Here is a 17269-nt window from a genome sequence, read left to right on the forward strand (position 1 = left end):
GGCTGGTCTTGAACTCCTGACCTTGTGATCCGCCTGCCTGGTACTTGTCTGCATTACGCCACTCTACCCATTTTAAGGATGTAGCCAAATTCTGGAAGACCAAAAATTAAATGAATAAATAAACTAAATGGGGGCAAAAGAAGTCTATTTGAAATCCTGTTTCATAGTTATTGAGGGTGTATATATGGACTAATTTTATTGGGTAAGCAATTTATTTGGTAATTCAAATATCTGCCACAGGGGTGCCTTTATAGAAAAGCTTGCCTTTTCACAGTACAGGTATAAAGCAGAAAGAAGTGTAAGATGTACAGCATTCATGAAAATTTTATTTTTGCTATCCCAAACATATAAAGTGAAGATGATCACTTATACAGGAACTAAAACATCTTGAGAATTGTTGCCTCTGTATTGTTTAATTTTTAATATGATAGCCAAAATTAAAATACTAGGATTTGCTTCCAGAAGAAAACTGTATCTTTATGAAAATGCACTGTTCTATGGTGCTAGAAGTTATATAAATACTGACACATAGAGTCAAACATATATAATTTTATATTATTGGGTAAACTTGCAAATATGCATGTGATTATATTTATACATGTGTGGCATATCTGGGTATTGTATTGAACTCCAGCAGAGAACTAAGACTGTTACTCATTTATCTTCCACCTGCCATTGTTAGAAAAATTTAACTATTAAATCTGTGGGCCAAAAAGTTAATTATTATATTGTGTTTTATATTTGGGAACTGATTATTTAATTACAAAGGAAATTCTACAATAGATCTGACGAACATATTTCTTTCTTTCCTTCTTCCTTTTTCTAACATCAATGTTTCTATGGTAGAGTTAATTAATTAATTAATTTATTTATTTATTTATTTATTTTTTTGAGACGGAGTCTTGCTCTGTCGCCCTGGCTGGAGTGCAGTGGCCGGATCTCAGCTCACTGCAAGCTCCGCCTCCCGGGTTTACGCCATTCTCTTGCCTCAGCCTCCGGAGTAGCTGGGACTACAGGTGCCCGCCACCTCGCCCGGCTAGTTTTTTGTATTTTAGTAGAGACGGGGTTTCACCGTGTTAGCCAGGATGGTCTCGATCTCCTGACCTCGTGATCCGCCCGTCTCGGCCTCCTAAAGTGCTGGGATTACAGGCTTGAGCCACCGCGCCCGGCTTGGTAGAGTTAATTTAATTAGTGCTTTAGTGACTTACTTCCCAAATAATCCTATCCAATCTCTTCCATATATGCTTTTATTTCTAAAATGAAATTTGTCTCAGACTTTATAGACATATTAAATACATTTCCAGCTAACCACATGATATAATGTTGAAAGAAAATGAAGAATTTGAAAGAATTTGAAAAGAAAATGAAGAATGAATGAAAGCAATACAATCTTTAGCTCTATGGACAAAATATAGAAATATGTTTAAAACTGATGGTTTTCCCATTGCCTATGTGTGAAACTTGCATTTTTACATAGATATTATATGTTACTGGGTTCAGGGAATCAATAATTATTCAACTCCTTCAAACAATTTTCAATGAATTCTTCATTTGGGAAGCTAATTCTATAGAAAAGGACTAACAACTTGTTTTGTTCTTTTTTAAAATCAGGAAAAATAAATAAAAGTATGTTATTTCATAGAAATAATTTTATGTTATTGTGCCAGCCACTATTACATGAAAGATTTTTATAAACAGAGGAAAAGTATCTATGTGTATGTGTGTACATTGCATCTGTATTAAATAAGGATGAAACTCTAACATAGATCTCACAGGTTAATGATGTCTTTTTTTCCATAAGCTCTTTTGTTGCAAATGTTATGTATTGCTTTATTTGACAAGAATCAAGCAACATTTTCAAATCTTAAAATAGACAGTAAATTTAAATGTGACTGATTTTTAATATTTGCAATGTATACAAAGCTACCATGACCACAACATTGGCTGAGAAGTTAATGAGCAATAGTGACAAGATCTACTGCTCAGAAAGAACCTTTAAATGTTTAAAAGGCATAGTCATTATGTTGTACAAAGAGGAATTGATTTCTAGCCCTATCTCTAATTAGGAGATTATTCTGCCTGCTTATGTAACTTGTAATTCTCTTACAATCACCCCATTAAACAGAGTGTAGACATACACAGAGCCTTCTTGGATGCAGCAAATAGCCATTCCCAAGGTTAATGGGCAAAGACTGAGCACCTTCTGTGCCTGCTTAGAACATGCTGTGTGGTGTGACAACCAGTCTAAGATGCAACTATATGCTTACACTGATGAGTTAAACAGGACTGAGACTTTAGTCAGAACATATCAGTACTTTGTACTTCCGAGTGGATGTGGTGGTGAGCAGCACAAGATCTGAAGTTGTACTGATTGGATAAGAATACAATAATAAGATGAGACAAGAGAGGCATGGAGATGAAATGAGAAAAGGAGTGGGCATGTGATTAAAGATATCTTAATTTTTGTTTTATTTATTTATTTATTTTTGAGACGGAGTCTGACTCTGTCCCAGGCTGGAGTGCAGTGGCCGGATCTCAGCTCACTGCAAGCTCCGCCTACTGGGCTTTCGCCATTCTCCTGCCTCAGCCTCCCGAGTAGCTGGGACTACAGGTGCCCGCCACCTCGCCCAGCTAGTTTTTTGTATTTTTTAGTAGAGACGGGGTTTCACCGTATTAGCCAGGATGGTCTCGATCTCCTGACCTCATGATCCGCCCGTCTCGGCCTCCCAAAATGCTGGGATTACAGGCTTGAGCCACCGCGCCCGGCCAATTTTTGTTTTATTTCAAGTGCTAATACACTATTAAAATACCCAAGGCAATCAGTAACAGGTAATATTGCGTGAGCTGTTTTGATCTGTGACAACACTATCATAAGAGATTAAAAATTGCAGAAATATTATCAACATATATTACTTTATTAAAATAAGAATTACATAGTGAAAGAGTAGTTGGAGAAGAAATGCCCAGAACAATTATTTCGTGGGGTATAAAAAATGAGGCAATTGAGCTAATTAGGTAAAGGCACATGACTGAAAAAAGTCAGAGTCTCTATATTTTTTGCTTTTACAAATTTTACTAAGGTTTCATGGTTTTACATGTGAGAAAAAATCCAAACTCACCACTAGAAATCTCCTTTCTAACACACTTCCCTCATCCTTTCTGACATGGTGCATCACTATCAAACTACTCCCAGGCAAATTTTGATCCAGTAGAGGAGCAATAATCTTGTTAATATGTCAGTCTTAAAGCTATTCAAACTTCTGGAATTGAAGTCACCTCCTGAAATTTTGAATATGATTTTAAATTTTTTTTTAAAAGAAACAGAAACTCACTATATTGCCAGGTTGGACTCAAACTCCTGGGCTCAAGATATCCTCTGGCCACAGTGCTTGGAATTACAGGCATGCAACATCATACCCAGCTTGAGATTTCTTTATTTAAGAATTTCCTCCACACGTTATTAAAAACAGCAGGATAGTTTCTCAGAAAACTAAAAATGGAACTACCATATGATCCAGCAATCCCATTAGTGGGTATTTATCTAAAGGAAGGAATATCGGTACATCAAAGTGATGCCTGCACCCCTATGTTTATTGCAGCAGTATTCACAAAACCCAAGATGGAATCAACCTAAGTGTCCACCAGGGGATGAATAAAGAAAATGTTATATATAAATACAATGGAATGTGATTTGGCCATAAAACTAAGAATGAAATCCCGTCATGTGCAGCAACCTGGATGGAACCGAAGGTGATTGTGTTAAGTGAAAAAAGGCAGGCACAGGAAGACAAACATTGCATGTTCTGACTCATATCGAGAGCTATAAAAGTTGATCTCATAGAGGTAAAGGGTAGAATGATAGTTACTACAGTGGGGGAAAGATAGTGGGGAGTAGGATTTAAAAAGTTTGGATAATGGGTACAAACATGCAGTTAAATAGATAGAATAAGTTCTAGTGTCTGATAGCACCGTAGGGTGACTATAGCTAACAATTATTTGTTGTATTTTCAAAATAGCTAGAAGAATCTAGTTGTTCTCAACGAAAAAAAAAAAAAAAGATAAATGTTTGGCCAGGCGCAGTGGCTCATGCCTGTAATCCCAGCACTTTGGGAGGCTGAGGTGGGTGGATTCCTTGAGGTAAGGAGTTGAGACCAGCCTTGCCAACATGGTGAAACCTTGTTGCTACTAAAAATACAAAAATTAGCTGGGCGTGGTGGCATACACCTGTAATCCCAGCTAGTTAGGAGGCTGAGGCACAAGAATCGCTTGAATCCAGGAGGTGGAGGTTTTAGTGAGCCGAGATTGCACCACTATACTCCAGCCTGGGCAACAGAGGCAGATCCCAACTCAAAAAAAAATATATATATATATATATATGTGTGTGTGTGTGTGTGTGTGTGTGTGTGTGTATTTAAACTGTTGAAAGAAAAAAAAACAAAACTAGAATTCCATATCTAGTGAAATTATCTTTCAGAAATGAAAAGACATAAAATTTTGTCAAACAAAAACTAAGGATATTAATCATCAGCAGACATGCCCTTCAAAATATGTTAAATAAGTTCACACAACTGCCTGAGAAATGGTTCACTAATAGAGTAGCCTTAGTGGCCAAGATACAGGCTAGGCATGGCTCCAACAGTCTGTTATCTTTTAAGGAGTATTCATCTGGAATGCCACTGCTAAATGCCCACTGCGTCAGCAACAGAATCTGACATAGAGCCTGAGAGATAGCACCATTACTCAAGGTGATCAGCCAACCACATGGTAGAAAGCTGATTTTTTTTACATCAGCTTTTCTGTCTTGTTGATACATACTGGAAGACAACTATCCCAGATATAAGATTTTCATTCTTGCTTTGATTTCCTCTGCTAGTATGCAAAGGGCTTACAAAACATGATAATTACCCATGCAATCCCAACCTAAAAACATTTCAAACCAAAGGTCTCATTTTGTGATGGAGAAGTTAAAAACAGCACAGAATACTCTTATATTATTGTATACTATATAACAGGAAACAGTTGGCCTGATTAGTTGAGTGGCCTATTAAAAGTTCAACTCAAATGCCAGGATGGAGATGGTAAGCTATGGATTGGGGCTCTGTTCTCCCAGCTGTGTTATATATATTTAACTAATGGAGAGACAGCCAGGTGGGAAGGGCTCCCTGAGAGAGCCTCCCACCGACCTGCACACTGGAAGAAATGCACACTGGGATGGAGCCTTGGAAAGTTCGTGCCATTTGCAGTGGGGAGGAGCCTGGCCCCTCCTCTTCCTGGGTGGTACCTGGGATTCAATCTGCGTGGTGGAAAGTGTATGAGCAGGGACTCTGGCCTTATGGAGAGTCCCTGTTTCTCTTTTTTCATTTTCACCCAATAAACCCTGCCTCCTCACCCTTCAAATTGCGAGTTAAATTTTTTGTGGCTGTGTGAAGGACTTCCCTCTTTAGCTGAAATAGGGAAAGAATCCTATAACAGTGGCTGTTATATAATGTTGTGTATATGTATTTAACTAATAGCTGTTATGTAATATTAGGATAAATAAACCAGCCTTCAACTGGCTTTGGTCACTTTGGGATCTTTATGTCAAATAACCAGTAAAAAATGAAACAAGATATTATTCTTGTAAAGATCCTTGACCTAGATTATTACAAGGAGCTAGAATATAATGGCAAAAGGCAGAAATCTATGTGGATGGAACTCATGGAATTCACTGGGCACCTGTCCTCACCTCCATGCCGGGAGATAACAGTACAGTGTAATGATGTCAATGGGCTAAGGGCTCATACTTTTCAGGAAAAAAGTTGCTGATTACCTCAGCAGCCCAACAACTTGGACAAACTGAATTTCTAGCTGAGAATAAAGAAAATTAAGAGTTGATACTAAAATAGGGAGAAGATGGATATTGGGAAATAAAAATGACATCCTAAGCCCTCCAACTGACCAAATAGACCCCTCTTAGGCAAGGGGAACTCAGAGAAGCATTGAAAACTGAATTCCTGGCCAAGACCAGATAAGAGGCTGGACATGCCTCATTAAACACCCTCCCTCACTAACAGCCATAGGCTTGTTTCCCTAAGGGCTAAACAGAAACCAGCCCCTTGGAAACACTCACTCCACCTCAGTGGACTTCCTAACGCTGCCCTTCTCTTTTCCAGTGTCTACACACCAAATGATCAGCATTCCTTCTTGATAAGAGACCACAGGGGATGTGCAATGAGGTTTTTCATGTCCTCTGTCTCACTTTTTGATATCAGAGGGCTGAAAATGCCACCCTCCAATCATGTTGACATTGACATTTTTAGAACACATGAAGAGAGGCATGAAGCTCAAATGCACATGTGCATGTGTTTCCTTTCATAAATATTCATGACTCCTATAGTGTATTGAATATGTATATTCAGCTAACTCACTCAGCAAAAATTCCTGTTCCCTTTGCTTCAGCCTTGAAGTGTTGTTTCTGGCTTCTGACCAGAGACGGTGCTTCCCAGCCTGTCTGAATAGCCACCCTGCAGGCTGCAGCCCTTTATGAGAAATAAAGTTCTCCTTTCCAAATGTATGAACCTCCTTATCCTGCAGGGGACAGTATCAATAAGGATTCAGGATCCACTGCAGCAGGTTCCTATTCCACTAACCCATAAGGCTGCTTTAGAGATTGTTACAGGCAGCTCCACTGAAGAGTCAGAAAATAGAATTAATGTGGAGCCTGAGAGGAGGGCAGTAGTTCAGGGGGTCAGCAGTAGCAGAGGCTTTTAGGGCCCTGTGCTCCGCATCCCCAGCCCACCTCTGGCTTTATCTCCAGCTGAGAAAGGGGGCCCTAGTGCACACCAATAGTGCTCCACTTCAAGCTCTTCTCATTCTCTTACTTTTCTTCCAGGGGCTCTCCCCCATCCCCACCCCAGCACACAATATTATTGGAATTTGCTAAGAGTTAACTAATACTCTCTGGAAAAAAAACTCTCAACTAGTGTAGGACAGGTGTCACTGAATAAATATTTCTGTTTTCTCTCCTCCAAAGGGATAATTCTGAGGCACGTGCTATGTAATTGCTCAGCAGATTCTCAGTGGGACTGAATTCCAGTTGCCTACCACAATGGTCAGCTTAATAATACAGGATTCATCAGCTCTTCTTTCTTCTCTGTCTCTATTTACCAAGACCTTCTGGAATCACCTCTCAAATAGTTGTTGAGACCTGGTTTCAGAGTGAATTCCATTTACAGAAGTCTATAATTTATTATTTGAGTCATAGGATACCAAATGAGATTTAGGATTCAGCTATAAAAGGCATGATCATAGCCTAGAGATTAATACGAGACTTCAGTAACTATGTTTTCTCTCTAGAGAGATTATGACCATGTTTTAATTGACTAATAAATAGTGTTCTCATATTAGAGCAGTAAGATTTATTTTTCTTCTTATTCAGAGGTTTAAAATTGGTCGATCATGATTTGACAGTAGGGCCGACTTCACTATAGAGTCTGTCCTAAACTCAGCATTAATACCTCCTTCTAAATTCTCTTCTGAATCTCATAGTAAAAGTTGATGACTCAATTTCCCAGATCGTCTTTCTTATATGCTTCCTGGTTAGACTCTACCATTAGAGGCATTCACTCAAGATTTAGAAGATAAAAGAGTGAGAGAGACCATTATTCCAGGGAGGCTGTTATGTGTGTATGCATGAGCAAATAATTTATGTGAAAAGCAATTCAGTGACTTGTCAAGCATCTTAAGAGTTATTTTTGCTAGTGTTGCATGCTGATATAGGAGTAAATGCCCAGACATATCTGAGTTTTGCAGCACCTTCTAGAATAATTATTAAGTATCACCCCTTTAGTGTTGCACTCTGAGGACATCATTGTTGGCCTTAGGATCCTTTTTCCATCGGTGATTGTGTGTTCCACTCTTTTCCTCAATTAAAGCTTTTCCTGCTGGAACAAATATAAGCTGTATTTTCTTATCTAAACCCTAAAGGTCACAGAAGACTGTTTGATCATTTTGGTAAGAAATAAATACCAGCCGAATGTATGGGAATGTTAGTAAGAAAAATGTGAGTATAGATCTGCAGATAGAATTGATAAGAATCACTGTCATATTTTTGTAACCAGGCCTGTTTCTCCAGGCCTATGCTTGGTGTACATGTGTGTATGTTTGTGTTTGTATGTGTGTGCACTTATCATTGTTAAATAACAAGTCATGTTTAATGAGGCCATTTTTCTGCACTTGTTTAATGTGTTCAGAGGTAATGTGTATCGAAAAGTGAAGCTGAGGACACAAAAACCCTTACTGCATATCTTCCATGGCCCGGAAGGAATGCTGATCAGTTGTTTAAAACAAAATTTTAAACTCACTGTCTCCTTTAACAACACTCTAGCCATTCATATTAATGGTCTTTAGTGTCAGTGAAAATATTAACAATATAATCAAGCACAGAGTGAAATTTGTCACTGATAATTTATTGAGTTTGCATTGTTAATACTTATTTATCTCTTCTGTATCTATGCCAACCTCAAAATAAAACTAAACCAAAAAAACAAGTAAAGCAATCAAAACACACAATCACACAGATATAGTAAAAAAAAAATAAAATAAAATGCCAGAAATGGTTCTCATGATCACTTATAAATATTGTTTGTAACAATAGAGACTGGACTTTGAAAAATAATGTCCTTGAGGAAGAGTATGATTACTGGGAAGAAAAGATAGTTTAATCTATTCGGCACAAATATGTGGTTTTAGCAGATGCTGCAATAACAGCAGTGGGGAATGTCTGAAAGTATTCTTGAGAGTCACCACTGGGAGCAGGGGATGCTACTAGAATCTAGTAGGTAGAGGCCAGGGATACTTCTAAACATCCTACAATGCTCAGGACAGCCTCCCACAAGAAAAAGTTACCTGGTTCAATATGCCAACATTGAGTGTTAAAAAACTTTATTTTAGAAGAGTAAAAGTAATGGAAATGTGGGAGGGTGATTCCATTTGTTATTTTTATGCCATTTCTACAACGCGGTAAGTTGCTTTCTTATATTAAGTTCCCTTATTCATGAAACATAAAGGGAAATTCAACCTTAGGGATGGAATTTAAAAGTATCTGTCTGTCAAATCATGTGTGCTATAAATAGAACAAGGAAAGTAAATGATTCTTCCAGAATAAGACTTTTCTCCTAAGTAAAGTCTTTTAAACAAGTCTCACAAAATCTACGAAAGTGTGGGCAATATGCCTAAGACTAGAAATCTAAAGTGAAAAAAAAAAAAAAAAAGATTGGTGGATTTAAAAGGTGTTCATGTCTAGAAGAAGAAAGTGTGATTTACAGGCTAAGGCATTTCAGGGAGTGTGACAGCCAAATAAGGAGGTGGTAGCTCCTACAGCCTTCTCTACCCTCTCCCAGCCAAGAATAATAACTATGCATGTGCAGAATTCTCAGTCACCAGTGGCTTGATGTTAATGATGATCATGTGAGTTTATTCATCAGGCTTAGTTATTACAGTGTGAGCTCCCTTCCTCATTCTAATCATTGACTTCCAAAATGCATTAAGCCTAATGGGGAAAAGACAAATCACCAAGTCTTATTTTAACAATTTAAGGATTTTGAATTGTTGGCATTCTATTAAGTCAGTGAATGCTGCTTAGAGATACTCCACAGAAGGATTCCTGCTCATTGTTTTTCTGTTACTATTGTGGGTGGTTTCACTGATATTACACATGACTTATGATCAGGAGCAGTGTAAGTATGCCCATTGAGTTTCCAAAATTGCAAAAATTCCAAAATGACGGAAATTGTATGTAACTGATAAAAAGAGAGCAAAATAATATATATATTCCAAATAAGTCTTCAAATATGAACCTTTTCAATTATTTATTAAAATCATCTTGTTTCCCATAACATATTGATTTTTAATACATAATTGAAAAGGTTCATATTTGAAGTCTTATTTGGAACAACCCAAAAAACATGTAAGTGTTCACGTGAGGTAATCAGAGGAAGACTTACTCCAGACTCAACATTCCAAATGCATTACAAGTTAGAGCATAGAAACAATTAACTCAGAACTTTTGAGACCATTTCTCAAGGAAAATTAGGAGAAGAGAATGAAACATTAATTTTTGTGTTGAGTTATTACAGACATCAACAATATGGACCAAGCACCCATGAGATAGAGTCCTGAACTGGGCACCAAGAGAGGTGGGAAATGTATTAATACCTACAACTCCCTGATCTCTGGAAACTCTTATCAATAGTTTTAGAAATAGGTATCCTGAAAACAACTGCAAAACAGTACAGAAAGAAACCCCAAAGAGGTGGGAAGTTTAGAAGTAGGCTTTAGAAACAAATAAATCTTTTAAAAAGAGTACAGTATATATTTTTCCTGAGAAACATCAGTATGGTATCATTCTTCTCCACAGACAACAGGAATATAGATTTTATATTTGAATTTTGAACAAATTAAGTACCAAGTTACTTCCTTGTAATACCTATCAATAATGTATATTTTCCAGTAATATGCTATCTAATTAAATAATATATTCCATTGCAATGACTTTGAATTACATGTCTCTGTACTACAGATGATAAGAGTAAAAAATGTTTTGTTAATCTCTTATATCTTACTCAGGTTGTCATAGAAACATACCATGGAAAGGGTGACTTAAACAATAGAAATGTATTTTCTCACAGTTCTGCAGGCTGGAGGTCTGAGATCAGGATGCCAGTATAGTTGAGTTCTGGCAAGAACTCCCCTCTGGCTTGCAAATGGTTACCTTCCTGGTGCATAATCATGGAGAGAGAAAGATCACTCTCTTTCTTCCTCCTTTTATAAGGCCACTAGTCCTGTTAGATTAGGGGGGCACCTTTATGACATCATAAAAGCTTAATCTCCAAATTGTTGGGGGCTAAAATTTTAACATAGGAATTTTAGGATACGTAATTCAGTCTAGAGCATCTTAACAATAGAAAAAAAAATTCTGCAAAACATAGACATTATAATTTTATTTACTTATTTATTCAGTTTTATTTACAGGTCATGTAGAACAAAAAAATTAAAATAGAGACTTAAAAAGTGATCCTTGAAAATCTACTCTACCACTTTCTGAGAAACAAAATGGCATTAAGCATATTGACTGCAATACATGAAATGCTTGTGTTTCTTTTATCTAACCTACTTAAATCATAAAGAAAATAAGAATGATACTTCAGTAGGAAAGTTTGACTCAAGCGGTGTTTTTTTGTTGTTATTACTCTTGTTTTGCTTTTAAAAAAAATTTGAAAACATGGGGAGTAAACATGTGATAAATATCATGATTTCTGAGTTTTTCTGTGAATTGAATTAAAAAACAGAGAAAAAACACTTTCAAAATAGCAGAATAAATATAGAATTATTGAAACAACTACCCTAACAGATCGTATCAACAAGGTCACTAGATTAAAGGAAGACAAGAAAAACTGCTGCATTCCAAAATCCTTTGAGTAATCCCAGGGAGATCAGACCTCACTATCTCAGTCAACATCAGTTGTTCCAATGAAAATAATATCATATGCAATCAAGCACAATTAATCTCTGGAATGAGGATCAACAGAAGTTCAATGATGCTTGTTGCCAATGACCTTTTAGCAAGAATTGCCTATGCAGAGTACTGGCATCATTAGCATTTTGTTGTGTACGATAAAATAACTGAACTCCTGCTTGTTCTTGTCTAATCCTGCCCAGGTGCTTTACTGGCAAACAAAAATGTACAAACCAAAAACAGCGCATGGAGTCCAGGGATATATCAAAGACTACCTTTCAAATGTGGGTTGTTTTGCTGCTTAATTCACCCACAGTGTGTTGCTTTTAGTTTTGAACACATTCTTAATCTCTTTACTATTTTACATATAATTATTTAAAAAATAATTTGAATTGAGCAATAATTAAAATGAATGAGCAAAATCTCTACTAAGAGAAAATAATAGATATTTTAATTTTAATTTTACTTTCTCTTTTCTAAGTACATTTCTACTTTTAGCTAAGGTCAAATTTTATGTAGACATTTGAATACTAAGATTTTATATTACATTTCAGTATTATTTTCAATGTTATTTAAATGTTCATCCATCTTAGCATTATTAGTACTCCTTTACTAATGAATAATTCATTAAACCACAGTCAGTTTTGGCAGAGGAATCTTTGCATCACGTATCATAGTTCGGGCTGCTATAACAGAATAGCATAGACAGGTGGCTTATAAGCAACAGAAATTTATTCTTCATAGTTCTGGAGGCTGGAAGACCAAGATCGAGGCGCCAGGGTGGTCATGTTTTGGTGAGGGTTCTCTTTTGGGTTGCAATCTGCCGATTTATCCTCACGTGGCAGCAAAAGCAAGACGACATTTTGGGGATCACTTTTATGAATACTAATCTTATTCATGAGGGTTCCACCCTTTTGACCTAACTATCTCCCAAAGGACCCATCTTCTATTGCCAACACACTGGGGCATTAGAATTCATCACATGAATTTTGGGTGGGTGAACACAACATAAGTATAACAACCACTTAATTTCATTTGGATTTTTGCATATATTAACATGAGATAATTGACTTTATTATTACTTTTTTAAAATTTCTGGAATATTTTTCAGGATTGAAAATCTAATACAAGCCTCCTAAATGAATCTGATGGCTATCCAACTATTTAAAAATTATTTTAAAATTATATATCAGTGGCTCCATCTGCTTTTCAAAAAAGCTATTCCACTAAGCAGTTTTTAAGTTAACATAGGTCAAATCCCATAATGTTTGTTGTTTTTCTTAACTATATTATTTGCACATGCTCTAAAATATTATATTACATTATTTGTTTTTATCAGTACTTCCTAATTATAAACTTTCCTGATTTACATATTTTGATGTGACATGTAGTTGTGCTTATAAATACATTTTTGTCATTTAAATAATAGCTATAACTTTCAGATAAAGTAGATTACCCCTTTTGCTTCAGTTCATGTTTTATTACTAATAAATTATATCCTATATTTTCTCATTTTGATAAACATTTGTTTCACTTTTAAGGGATATATATTTGTTCATTCTTTGTTTCCAGCATTTTGTTTATGTTGGGTTACTTAAATATTTTATAAGAAATAAATATTTATAACTTTGTTGACTCAATGTAAATAGTCTTGCCTTTAAAATATGAAGTTTAGACTCTTTGAATCTATTAAAATGTCTGTACCATTTAATGTCTTTTATCATTTTACTTTCTTCTGCTAGCCATATAGATACGATGTTATTTTGTCTGATATTTTCTTATTCTGTGATATGGAAGATAGACCCTTTTTTCTATTCTTATCATGTATTAAGGTGTTTCTCACAAAAAAGAACAAAAAATTTAAAAAGTAATAAATAAACTATATTTTCCTCTGTTTTGAATTCTCTGAGTGAATTAAGCAGGGCTATAATCCTTAGAATTTTACATTTAAAACACTTCTGTAGCATTTTCCAAACAAAAATGTGGTCATTTATATAGAGGTTTAATTCAAATATTACATTTATATCTATATATTTATCCATTTTAATGCTGTAGACAATTACACTGTAAAGTTTTCTGCTCATAAGTGCTAATTTTTACTGTATTTATGTTTACTGTAAGATTATCAGAAGATGCTATATTTTTACAAAATTCATATATTTATTTGCTTATTTCTCAGCTCTGATGTGTATGTAAATACTATAATTTGCTTTTACACAGTAAGGAAAATACGTCATTGTTTCCTAATACTTATTAAGTGAAGGTGAGATAAGAGGCAGGAAGGACTTGACTCTGGACCAGATTGAAGACTGGCTGAAATAGGGAAGAGGCACAGAAATTACCTCTTCCTAAAATATGCCCACCATCATTCTGACAGTGGACCATTGCCATAACAACACCCAGAAGTTACCGCCCATTTCCATGGCAACAATCCAGAAGTTACCACCCCTTTTCTATAATTCCCGAATAACTCACCTCTTAATTTGCACATAATTAAAGGTAGATAGAGTTTGACTGCAGCACTGAGCTTGAGTTGCTGCTCTCCACACACCACCTATGGGGCAGCCTGTTCCGCAGGAGCAGTCACTGCACTGTAATGCTGCTGCCTCAATGAAGCTGTTTTCTTCCACCACCTGCTCACTCTTGAAAGCTTTCCTGGGCTTTCTCTGGCTAAAACACAATTTTGTGGCTTGCCTGCCCTGTATCACAGGGAGATTTTAGATCAACCTGATATCTCTTCATTGTTGTTATTAGAGAGAAGGGGCTAGATAATTTTTTTTTTTTTTTTTTAAGACAGAGTCTCGCTCTGTCGCTAAGGCTGGACTGCAGTGGCCGGATCTCAGCTCACTGCAAGCTCCGCCTCCCGGGTTCACGCCATTCTCCTGCCTCAGCCTCCCGAGTAGCTGGGACTACAGGCGCCCGCCACCTCGCCCGGCTAGTTTTTTGTATTTTTAGTAGAGACAGGGTTTCACCGGGTTAGCCAGGATGGTCTCGATCTCCTGACCTTGTGATCCGCCCGTCTCGGCCTCCCAAAGTGCTGGGATTACAGGCTTGAGCCACCGTGCCCGGCTGGGCTAGATAATTTTAAGAGTTTCTTTTGATTTATAAAGTTTGAATATACGAAAGGATTGGACAATTATGATTTTTTTCCCTTTAGTGTACCCTCTCACTTTCCTTACTTTAAAATGGAGAGTTTTATTATAAAATATATCTGGTATATTCTCATTAGGATGAAAATTCTTCCTGTGTTCAGGTTTCTAGGTTTTATCCATGTCTTTCTTAGTTTGTCATTGTTTTAAAACTCTTCTTCCTTTTTTCTCCTATGCTGTAAGGTTTAATCCCAACAGGCTTCTATAGTAATTCTCATTCATCTGTTGCTCAAGTACCTGTACGTGCACATAGCATGAAATATACTGAAATTCTATTAATAATGCTACTAATCATCTTGCTTTGTAACCATGTGTCTGTCCATGGAGATTTGGAGGCAGATTGTACCAGCATGTCAACACGAGTTATTAATAGCAGTGAGACTGGTGATTAGACCTCTGAAACACAAGGCAAATCTAGATTTAGCTAAGGAAAGACTTTACTCCAAAAGACAATTGCTATGGGAAAAGAGGATAACTCCAATTAGGAAAGGGAGTCTATCAGAATAAGGACAACACTCAGATCATAAGATCTGAAAACACCTCAAAGGCCAAGCAGGAAGAAATCTTCTCTCATGCAGGAGTAAACACATCTAGAAAGAACCAGGTGTGGAGCAGTGGGATGAATGGGGAGCATGATCAGACACTTAAGCAGGGAAGGTTTTTCTCTGAGAGCAATAGATTCTCAAAAAAGGGTCATTTGTAAGGGGTTGTTCTGCTTGCCCAGTCTTAAAGGGTCAAAGTTTAGGAGTTTAGAAATTTGCGATAAAGCAGAAGAATTTAGCAAAAAGTTTGGTAATGATGAGTTAGCAGGTATTTTGTCCAGTTTGGTCAATGGGTACAAACAGCTCAGTAAATCAATCATTACTGAGGCAAAGAATGAGAATTTGGAGGATCTGCGTCTGGCCTTGTCTTAAACAAAGTATCATCCACAAATCTTATCTAAGTCAAGTGGAGAAGGGTGGTACTGAGATGAGGGGCAGAACTCGATTCTGGAGATAGGATTCGGACACCAGACCAAACTGAAGACTAGCAAAAACAAGGACACGGCAGAAGCAGCTTTCTATTAAGACACACGCACCAGTGTGCCATGTTAGTTTACATTTGTCATGGCAACACTCAAAAGTTATCACCACTTCCATGGCAAGAATCTGATAATCCAGACATTATCGCTCATTTCCTAGAAATTTATGTATAATCTGCCCCTTAATTTGCATGTGATTAAGAGTAGGTGTGAATATGACTGCAGAACTGCCTCTGAGCTGCTGCTCTGGGCACAGTGCCTATGGATTAGCCCTACTCCACAAACAGTGTCTCTGCTGTAGCTGGACGCTGCCACTTCAATAAAAGTTGTCTAACACCTTTAGCTAGCCCTTGATTTCTTTCCTGGGCAAACCAAGAACCCTCCTGGGCTAAGCTCCAATTTGAGAGCTCACTTGCCCTGCGTCAGCTCTTTTGCTATAAGTCTTTTCTTGGAACCACAAGGAGTGGGGGTATTCCCTAACCTCAGCTGTTTCCCAGGAGCACAGGGCTCAGGTAAAGTTTAACATTGTCAGCACCTGGTTTCCATAAGCTTCTTAGAGGGATCTGACTTTTGTGTTGGTTACATAGCAAGAATATGCCTACAGTATAAACCGTGTATAAGAAACTCCTGTTGAGACTCCGTTCTGGGCAACTGGTTTTGAGGTGTTCCGTGCAGATATCAGTGGTTCACTGTTCAAGACATAAGGTATAGGCTGGGCACGGTGGCTCACATCTGTAATCCCAGCATTTTGTGGGGCCAAGGTGGGCAGATGGCTTGAGGTCAGGAGTTCAAGGCCAGCCTGATCAACATGGTGAAACCCTGTCTCTACTAAAAATACAAAAATTAGCCGAGCGTGGTGTTGTGTGCCTGTAATCCCTGCTACTTGGGAGGCTAAGGCAGGGGAATCGCATGAACCCAGGAGGCGGAGGTTGTAGTGAGCCGAGATGGCACCACTGCACTCCAGTCTGGGCGACAGAGTGAGACTTCGTCTGGAAAAAAAAAAACAAAAAACCAAAAACACGAGAGAGAGATAAGGTATATACTGGAGGAGTCCTGGAGGAGGCACTATAGAGAATACTTGGATGTGGCCCAGGCCTTTTCAGACCCCTTGCGGTGAGACAGCTTTTATCTTAGATGTATATATTTTTACTATAATGTTGTGTCATGTCCTTGTCCTGCAATAAGCCATAGATTGGTAAGCATTGACATTTTGGGTCATGTGTGTTTTCCTTACCATTCAAACCTGAACTGCGACTGCAACTCCTTTGTTCTTGAAATATTTATCTTTTTTTCGCAATTGTGATTATGTATTATAGAAAAATATTTTTTTCACTGCTTCCCCAAAGTCAACTTAATACCTCCATAATGTTTTCCTTGCCACAAGAATTCTTCTAGATCTCCCACTGCTTTTTCTTCAAGATGACTCAGTTTTGCCATCTAGATGCACTAGAATTTAAAAAAAAAAAAAAAAAAAAGAACCCAAAGGTCAGAAATTCAGAACCTCTGTGGTAGGGGAAGATGGAGTACTAGCAATATCTGTAGGGGGTCACAATGGCAAATTACTCTGTATGGGGAAGATCATCAGTATCTTTTGATCATTGCCTC

General features: G+C 37.3%; 1 long non-coding RNA gene across 1 annotated transcript in view; it reads right to left on the reverse strand.

The window, feature by feature from the left end:
- Positions 1 to 10751, reverse strand: part of LOC108517974 (uncharacterized) — a 63667-nt gene extending 52916 nt beyond the window's left edge. Inside the window, exon 1 of the long non-coding RNA XR_001882262.1 lies at positions 10624 to 10751. This is a non-coding gene — a long non-coding RNA (uncharacterized LOC108517974). The remainder of the gene's footprint in view (positions 1 to 10623) is intronic.
- Positions 10752 to 17269: the final 6518 nt, after the last annotated feature.

The sequence above is a fragment of the Rhinopithecus bieti genome, unplaced genomic scaffold (genome assembly GCF_001698545.2).
Source record: "Rhinopithecus bieti isolate Rb0 unplaced genomic scaffold, ASM169854v2 scaffold_1295, whole genome shotgun sequence".
NCBI classification, from domain to species: Eukaryota; Metazoa; Chordata; class Mammalia; order Primates; family Cercopithecidae; genus Rhinopithecus; species Rhinopithecus bieti.